Here is a 9,594-nt window from a genome sequence, read left to right as displayed (position 1 = left end):
TTTACAGCTACAGAAACTCAAATCCTCAGAATTTCATCCCCATGAGCTATCCCTGGCCCTACCATATTTCAGTTCAAAAATTCTTAGCCATGGACTCTTGTGTTCACTGCACTTCCCAGTGGATTATGACATGAACTCCTTTAGGAGTTAGCTCTTCTGAAGAGCTGTCACTGACGCTTATGAAGATGTGATGTGACCAGCAGGTCGAGGGAGGGATTCTCCTCTCTCCTCTGTTCTCATGAGACCTGACCTGCAGCTCTGGGGCCCCAAGGAGAAGGATGTGGACCTGTTGGAGTGAGTACAGACGAGGAGCATGAAGATGATCAGAGGGATGGAGCACCTCTTCTTTGGAGACAGGTGGTGAGAGCTGGGCTTGGTCAGCCTGAAGAACAGAATGCTCTGGGAAGACCTTATAGCACCTGCCAGTACCTAAAGGGAGCCAACAGGAGACATGTAGTGATAGGACAAGGGAAAATGGCTCCAACCAGAAAGAAACAGGTTTAAATTAGGTATCAGGAAGAAATTCTGTACTGTGAGGGCTGTGAGACACCGGCACAAGATGTCTTCCTGTTGATGTTGTGCTACATCATTGGCAGTGTTCAAGGAAAGACTGGATATGGCTCTGAGAAACCTGGTCTAGTTTGTCTATGAAAGATGTCTGTGCCCATGGCAAGGGGGCTGGAACTAAATGATTGTCAAGGTTTTTTCCAACCCAAACGATTCCATTATTTATGATTATATTATATATGGCCTCAACTATTAATACATTCACACTGTAGTAGAGGGGACTTGTATTCTGTTTTGTAAATGAAAAATTAATTCCAGGAAAGTTATTCCACTATTTAGCTTGCTGTCTATCTAGGAAAAAAAAGAATGAAGAAATTAGCTATCTTATTTTATGTACAAAGCCAAGCACTTGACCTTTGACTCTGAATTTTTCTCAATGTGGTTCTCTTTCCTTCTTCGAAAGCTTCCACTCTCTGTCTAGCCAAGAACTGGAGAATAGGTTGATCACAGGCCCAAAAACCTATTATTACTTCCTCGGAGTAGACATTTCTTTATTTTCTTACATAATGGCAAAATTCTTCTCTCCCTCACCTTGAAATATCTTTCCTCTTATCTTTTTCCCATCCAAATCTCTGAAATGCAGTGTGGAATTTATTTTGAAACTACCAGTCATTTGCATTTCATTTACAGGAAATTAAATTCATTTCCACTTAATTGCACAGATAATGCTAAGAGAAGTATCAAAGCTCTCACATGGCTGGTGGAGTTGCAGGACAGGAATTGCAATATTTTGAACTGAATTTTGTACCATCATTGTCCTTTCTACACTACATGTGTAGGAAAAGCCATGGGAAAAGAACTTTCAAGGATGTAGTAAAGTCTACATTTTCTCAGTCTGAGAAATGTGCACAAGGATTAAACACAATCAGGGCTTTGTGCTTGTTGCTGACAGACATCACTGTTGGGTCAGGAAGTTTGGTTTGCATACAGGAGATGAAAGGTCTTACCTACCAACCCTGGAACAGAAATTTAAACTAAACATCTCTGTTACTTCCCAATGCAGACAAACCATTATTAATCTGCTATCTCATCAGGTTTATGTGCTTCTACATTTGTCCATCAAGTGAAGATTTTAACTAAGAGCTTCAGTTTTATGATGACAAGTAGTGAAAGCATAGAGAATGTGTTCTTTGGGGAAAGAGCAAAAGCAGGGCCTTGGGAATGAATGAGGTGCTAATTGGTGCAGAGGATGCCCAGCAGACACAGGGCTCCACTCGAGTTTAGCTGTACCCTGTGCCCTGTGACTATATGTGGGGCAAAAGCCATGGAACTTCAGTCAAACATGAGACCTAGGATTGAAATCCAAGTTGTCCTACAGCTATAAGCAGGGTGTAGCTGGGGATTGGGGACTGGCCTGGGTGTGCGACACTTCACCCTTAATTCCTGGTGGCAGAGCTCTCAGCCAGATGCTGCATGCATGAAACAAGGGATTGTTCAAAGAGCCGATGCTGCTTTGTAAGGAAGGCATTGCCTGAACTCCCAGCCCGGGCACAGCAGAGCTGTTGGGCAACTGCTGCAGGAGCCATCCAGAAGTGTCAGGCTGGCCTGGAGATTCCCAGCTTCTGCTGTGTCTGGATGGACTGACGGGCAATATTTATATATTAGATGTGTTGATTAACCTGGCCAGGAACCTGGCCATCCAAATGACTCACCCAGGCAGTTTCTGCCTCAGAACTGACCAGACTGTGCACAGGTAAGATACTTTTAAATAGTGGAAGTTGTGATGATGCAGAAATGGGCATATAGCTCAGTATTTGGTACAAAGTTGAGATACCTATTTTGTGCATAATTTAATATTATCAGTAGAAACAGACCATACATGTTCTGGAGTGGTTATGCAGGACCAATGCCCAGATGGATCATAAAACATGAGCAGAAGTTTGGGGAGCCTTACCAGGTCCAGCTGAGGATGCTGTTGTAAGGACCCTCACAACAGAGACCCTATCACCACCAGTAGCTAACCATGCTGTTTGAGGGATTGGAGCATTACCCCATGGAAACAACCCCTCAAATCTATTTAGTTTCAAAAGTTGTCTGTGAGTGTCCATGCAACAGTGGTGCAATGCTCCTGGGGCACTGACAGAGCTTGCACAGAGCAGCCCTCACACGCTCAACACAAAGAAAGAGAAACATGATTTCACTTCTGTTTGAGCTGCTGCCCTTATAGAAAGCAAAGATAGCCTCCATCTTACTCCTGATACTCCTGTTTAGGACTTCAACTCATGTGCTAGTGCATATTTAATTATTTTACTGGAAGTGGGATCTGTAGCAAGTATTTTCTGCTAGCTTATAGGTATCATGTGGTGATTAAAGAGTCTCCCGACAGGGAGAATTGAATCAAATCTTATCATGGATAATTAGACATGGATCCTTCATATCTCAGGAGTCTTTCCTTGTAGCTTTGGGTAAGATCTCTTGCAATCTCCTCTGCCATCTTGCTTGGAACTCCTCTTACTTACTAGTGAGAGTCTACTTAAGAGCTAGGGACTCATGGTTCCCCTTGTAGGGTGCATTTTGAAGGAGAAATTCATATCTGTTTTAAACACTTCTCTGAACTTTTGGTGATGGAAGGTTTGTGTCCCTGGTGACTTGTTCCACTGATGAACTATTCCTTTAACTAGACAGTTTCTTGCTCAGCTTTCTCTTTTGCTGCAAATTGTCCTAATCTGCTGCTTGCCCTCGTTCTCTGCACATCCTCTGCAATATCACCTTTCTTCTGCCTTTCTACCAGTCTGCTAAGCTAAGTCAAACCTATTATATTTCAGTCACGCTCTGCAGAAAATATTTTCAAAGTGCCACTTTTCTTGACATCAAGCAGAAGGTCTTTATCTCTGAGTATGTGACATCTAAACCAGGACATGGCACTTCTTGTTAAGGTTCAGAAGTTCTGATGAGAGGAGAGCTACTGTCCATTTTCCAGGTTTGAAGGTGCCTTTCTGGCAACAGCATGATATCAGTCATGTTTAGATTACAACTCCCTGTAGCCATCTTTTCTGCTGTGTTGCTGCCCAGGTATTTTTCCTGTTTCATTTTTTTTTTTTTCTTTCCAAGTGTAGCACTTTTTGTTCTTGTCTATGCTATGCTCTATCTTCCCAACTTCAGGTCACGTCTCCAATATACCGGTTTAAATTCTGACCCCCTCAAGGGCTTTCAGCTCCCTTTTGTTCATTATTTTCACATTTGAGGATGTGCATGTTATTTTGTTATCCAGATTGCTAATGGGGGTATGGCACAGTACACCCAACTGTGTTGGACACAGCCTGAGTGAGTTACAGAAAATTGAGTGAAATCTTACAGCAATTACTACATTCACCTTTATAGTGTTTGATTCCACTAAATTCATACTCATTTCATAAACTTCATTGAAAAAAACAGAGCTATACAGGCTAGACAGTGAAAAACAAAGTGTGGCTGTGAGGAACTGGATGGCCAAACTACCTATTTGGTCAGATTTTAAGTAATAAAACTTTAATCAAGCTTTTTCTAGAAATTTCACCAATTCCTTGGCAAAACTTCAGGTTTCAACACTGCAAAATCTATTGGAAAATGGGGCTGACCTCTTCATACTTTACTAACAACACTTTATGCCTGAAAAGCTATTACTTCCTATCACCACTACAGTTATATTTTGAACAGTCCGGAATGTATTTTACTTTTAATGTATTTTCATAAGATCTACTACAATTGAGCATCTCTCTCGACATCAGTGTAACAGAAAGAACTACTACCCACATATTTCTGTGAATAATTCAGGAAAACTTCAGTCAGTAAAATCTGGGACTCTGGCTACTGTTAAAGTTATTGCTGGCTCAGGTTACTAAATTTTTTAACTCCTTGATAAGTCATTTGAAACATAAGCTTTCCAGACTCTTTCAGTTTATTACTCTTTTTAAGTGAGCAGATCTAAATTAGAATCTTCTCAGATCAATAGCTCATTTTTATCACTGGACATTTGAACTGTACCATATATATCAGATAAATCATCTTTCACTGCACTCAAAAGTTTTAAACTGCAGATCTGTGGTGTAGAACTGCTGTAGATTGGGTGCTAGGAAAATGATGTATTATAATTGTTTCTCCCTACCTATGGCTCTTCCTGTATAAGTGCCGTGTTCCAACTCAGTGATTATTTTAATTGCAGATGTTTCCTCAAACTGCATGATATATTTCTCTCTCTTAAAGAAGGCTGTTTACTTTTACATTACAACCAGTGTTTCCTCACTGGGTGCTGCTCAGATTATTTACACCATGAAAAACACTAAGTAACATACTTGACTCCATGTGATCCTGACTGGAAGGAATGAGGAGATTCAAAGTGGAAGTTAAAATCTCAGCCATGTCTTGGGCAGCGTACAGATCACAGTATCATGGAAAATTCATGCTGGAAGGGACCTTAGCAGGTCTCTACCCTGTCTTCCTGCTCATATCCAGACTGAATTTATCTTTCTCTTTTTTTTTTTTTTTCCATTTTATGCTTATTATCTCTCATCCTCCCGCCAGGCACTCAGCTGTGAAAAGCCTGGCTTCACCTCTTTAATGAACTTGTGGGCATCAGGAAATGAACTTGTGGGCATTGGGGGCTACTGGGGCTACTCTTAGATACATCCCAAGTTGTGTCTTCCCCAGGATGAACCAGCACTGCTCCCTCAGCCTGTCCTCACATCCCCACAGGGCGAGTGCTCCCACCCCGAGTACCTTGGTGGCCCTCAGCTGAACTCCCTTCTGGTCACTGATACCTTCCTTTGGATGATTGCTCTGATTTTGACACTGCTGTCCTGCATGTATTAAGCCATTATATATTGTCTGATGATCAAGAACAGCCACAGCAAAGTTATTAATTACAGGGATTTCAGAGGCAGATGACATGACATTGCATAGAACAATTTGAATGTTTTTTCTGAAACACTTGATTTTCTGAAGCAAAACAACCCTTTTCATAGCAATTTTTCATTTGCTTTCTTTTACTTCTTTCAACAGAAAAAGTTCTTGAGTGCATAGGAGATCTCTTTCCTTTATTTTGCCTAATTCACGACATATAGAAATAAATAAAGGATTCTTAATCTTAGTTTAAATTATAATTCTTTTGAAACAAATCAACTTCTTTGCAGACCTTGTGGATAAGGTGAGGAGCCCTGTTAGTTTCAGGGCAGAAGGAAGCCTAATATAAAGAAGAATCCTGCAGAGCCACACAAGCAGGAGCATGTACTCATCACCCAGCAGGTTACTGGTGTGGAACTGCAACCACAAAATATCCACAATTAATCCACTCTCAAGGCCTTGACCTGAGTCTTTCCATGTGGCAAAAGTGAAGGACAAAGTCTCAGAAAAATAACAGACCAATATTCCCCCATGTTCTTGGACACAAGTGTTAAAAATTAAGTCCTGAGGCTTTTTTCCAGGACACCATCTATTACCCTGGTCAAAACCTGGTTCCAAGAAAGCATTTAGACTCCTGTTAGAAAATAAGAATAATGTCCAAAGGTTTTCAGTGTGCTATCATTGCTTCTGCTGGATGTGCAGCTGTATATTACAGCATTGTCATATCGACCACAGGTAGGCATCCACGTCTGTGAGTCCCTTGCTAAATCAATTGCAGAGTGTGCACACATGCACTTTAATTCATTAAGCCAGGCTTTCATTGTGGTCTGTCCTTCACCAGCATTATTCAGTATTTTCATTATTGCTATGAACAGAGGCATAGAGGATGTGTTTATTAATTTTTCAGATGACCCCAGTCTGGAAAGGGTTACCTGAAGGACTGAAAAATAGGATTGGAATTCAGAATACTTTTGACAAATTGAATAAATAATTAAAGCAAAAAAAAAAAGAAGATGCAAATTGATCAAGTGAAAAGTATTTATACACAGGTAGTGTCAATTGTCTCCTCAAATATGCAATAGCCAAAGTAAGGTAAGCATCAGTATAACAGGAGAAGATCTGTCTGGGTGGAGAGGGCACTTAGTAAATCACAAGATGAAACAAGGTAAGTAACATTATACTGTTTCCAGAGAAGTGCCCATCGTCATGAGATGTATAGGCAGAATTTTGTCTATGTGACACATGATGGAAATCTTCTTTGAGCACTGGAATGACCCCAGCTGGAACATGTGCCCAGCTCAGAAACAATCCAGCCTCTGGTGAGTGACCAGGGGAGAACAATCCAAAACAACAGCCCCAAGGAACTGGAGCTGTTTGCTAAAAGAAAAGAAGAGAGAGGCATGAATGTGGCTTCTATCATATAAAAGGTAGCTGTAGAGAGGGAAGGAATTAATTCTCCATTATGAAATAATGGCTTAATTTACACTGAGGTTTAAGTTAGGAATTTGGAAAAGCTTTCTAATAGCAAAAGTAATTAAGCACAGAAATAGACTGCATGAGGAATATCCATCATTGGAGGTTTAAAGAGAAGGCTGTGTAAGCTGTACAGGAATGGGCAGCCCAGCCATGGGGCTGAAGAGAGGGAAGAGTTGTTCTGATTTGGGTGCTAGCAAGAGCAGAAGATTTACATTTTCCAAATGCAAATCTCATGCCTTTAACACACTGCTGTCTGTATAGTGCTAGCACAAGATAACCTGGAGCAATTAATTTATTGATGTGTGCAACAGAAGGCCTGTTTTTACAGATGGCACCTCAAAATGTTAAAACTCATGGAACAGGGCATCAAAGCAAATCCTCTGATTCAGCCCTCTGTATGAGGCCAGCCCAGATGCTCTACAGGAATTGGGGTCCAGCTGATGCTGCAATTTTCTAGTATTGATATGCCAGAAAAAGCCAAAAAGCCTAGCAGGTGAGTGCTACCAACCTTTGTAATAATCAGCATGCTCATACTTATTTTGCTTAGATTAAAGTTTTATTGGTGTTTGAAAACCCCAGACAGTGGGGGACAGCAGAGGGAGGCCGGTAAAGAAGTTTGTTCTAGCAGGAACAAACTTGTATTTTTTATTTTTTTTATTTATATTTGATTTGTATCAAATCAGCTCATACATTGGTATTCTACAGATATCTACAAAACCCAAATACTTTTAAAAAGAAAACTAGATCCAACTTTATCAATAGAGTTTTAATATTAGAAGAAAAGCAGGAGCCAGAGTCTTTAAATGTCATATTAAATGCAAACTTATCCATATTCACCAGCTTGATACTACCCCAGTATCATCAGGTAGCTCAGGGACTTGATTACAGTCATCATGACAATGCTATAATAAAAGATTATGAATAGCTTGTTTCTGACTTGGGAGCAATCTGGAAATCTCATATCATAAAACCAGCATTCAGTCTCTTTAAATTTATTATATGAAAAAAGTTATAAAAACTCTCTGCGTAATTTTTACTGTGCTCCATACACAAGAGAGCCATTATTTAACTCTTCATTTAATTTCCAGATGCTTCATATGCACCGTATAAAAGGTACCCAGAGAATCCGGGCAGGAAACAGACTTACGGTAGGCAGCTCAAAGTTATGCATGTGTGGAAAATGCCATTAAAATTATAGCTTATCTAGTCTGCTTTGCTTCCCTAAACTAGAAGTGTTTCAACTATTTCCACAGGTTTGGTTTCAGGCTGCAAGGTTGATGTCCCATCAAGTTGTCTGGGAGTCCAGGTGGGCACTACCTGGGGATCACATATGTGCTGCACCTCTGAGATGCCAGGTGCAGAATCCCCATGTGTTTTCTGCCTTGAAAGACAGCCAGTGTGTCCCATTGGACCCCTTCCATCACGGGTACATTGCTGTGTGCCATAGTGCAGTGCAAGAGCAGCAGTCTTTGAAGTCCCAGCCCTGGACTTACACTGGACTTTTCAGTTTTTCTTTAGCAGAAAAGAGAGAAAATATGTGGCTGCAAAGAAAATCTTACTTGGTAGCAGTTTCCAGGAGACAGAGCAAAGAGGGCTACCTCCCACCAGGAATTTCCAGGTATGCCATCCCTGTGCCATGGCACAGGTGTGGCTGGGGAGCCCTCACGCTGCAGCTCAGCTGCCCTGGCCCCTGAATGCATTGTACATATTCAGAAACTAGAAAGGGAGTAGGCAAAAAACCATCTTACTTCTTCAAAGTTTCGGTGTTCTTGAACGTTTGAATTGTGAGCCCTGGTTTCCTCCCTCATAGTAATACACATTCCTGCAAAGAAAATTTTGGAAGTTGTGGTAGAAAGAAAAAGTGCTTTAGCAATGGCCAGTATGGCCCAGGCAAGAAGGATGTGAGCACTGTTTCAACACCCACTGCAATTGGACAGGCTTGAGAAATCCTGATTGCCGGGAAGCAAAACACAAATTGTCCCTGCAACTGCTTTTACCAGGTCGCTCTGTCCTTTTCCTAATTCAAACTGCAATTATAGAGATGATAAAATGAAAAATAAATATACATGCAGTAGCTGAGAAAAACCAATTAGTTTTGCACCGGTGAGAAATAATGCAGAACTCCTTGTGTTTGTAACAAACTGGCTCTCGATATATATTGTAATGTATCTTCATGACCCAAATATACTTAGGAAGAGCATGACAATGAAATGTATGTTGGAAGTGTAATAAAGGAACTAATGCAGTAAAGTTACTATATTTTATTAGTAGAAGGAAACAATTAAAATGATATCCAGGTAGTAACTTAGAAGCCAAATGTCATAGATGTCTCTTTTGCTGCCGAAATATGTGTACTCTCCTCCTAACAGTCTCTTTCCCCAAGGAAAAATAAACGTATCTAAGAAATACTTGTTAGCAATGCAATTACAGGCTTAATTCCCCAACCAACTTCAGACATCATAAAAACAAAACCAAGCAGAAGCCCTTTGCAATTGCAATGGAAAATAGACAGAAAACCACCAAGTGCTCAGAGAAAGGTAGTATATTTTTATAACAAAAGCTGACACAGTCCTTGACAATAAATTTGAGATGACATTAGCATTAGTTTTTCAACTGCAATCTTTTTCTTTTCAGCTACAGCCTAGAATGAAAAACTTCTTCTAAGGTTAGACTGTGCTACTCCTGGGCAGGACTTTTGGGACACTCAGACACCAAAGTAGCTTGCCATAGTCT

The 9,594-nt window shown here is 40.6% G+C and overlaps 1 long non-coding RNA gene across 1 annotated transcript; it reads left to right on the top strand.

The window, feature by feature from the left end:
* The first annotated feature begins 6,085 nt into the window (after window positions 1–6,085).
* Window positions 6,086–9,241, top strand: LOC147655325 (uncharacterized). Its single transcript, XR_015284141.1, has 3 exons — window positions 6,086–7,354; window positions 7,950–8,009; window positions 8,115–9,241. It is a non-coding gene; the product is annotated as an uncharacterized LOC147655325 (long non-coding RNA).
* Window positions 9,242–9,594: the final 353 nt, after the last annotated feature.

The sequence above is a fragment of the Cyanistes caeruleus genome, chromosome 1 (genome assembly GCF_971803275.1).
Source record: "Cyanistes caeruleus chromosome 1, bCyaCae1.hap1.1, whole genome shotgun sequence".
NCBI lineage: Eukaryota > Metazoa > Chordata > Aves > Passeriformes > Paridae > Cyanistes > Cyanistes caeruleus.
This window is presented reverse-complemented; position numbering and strand designations above follow the sequence as displayed.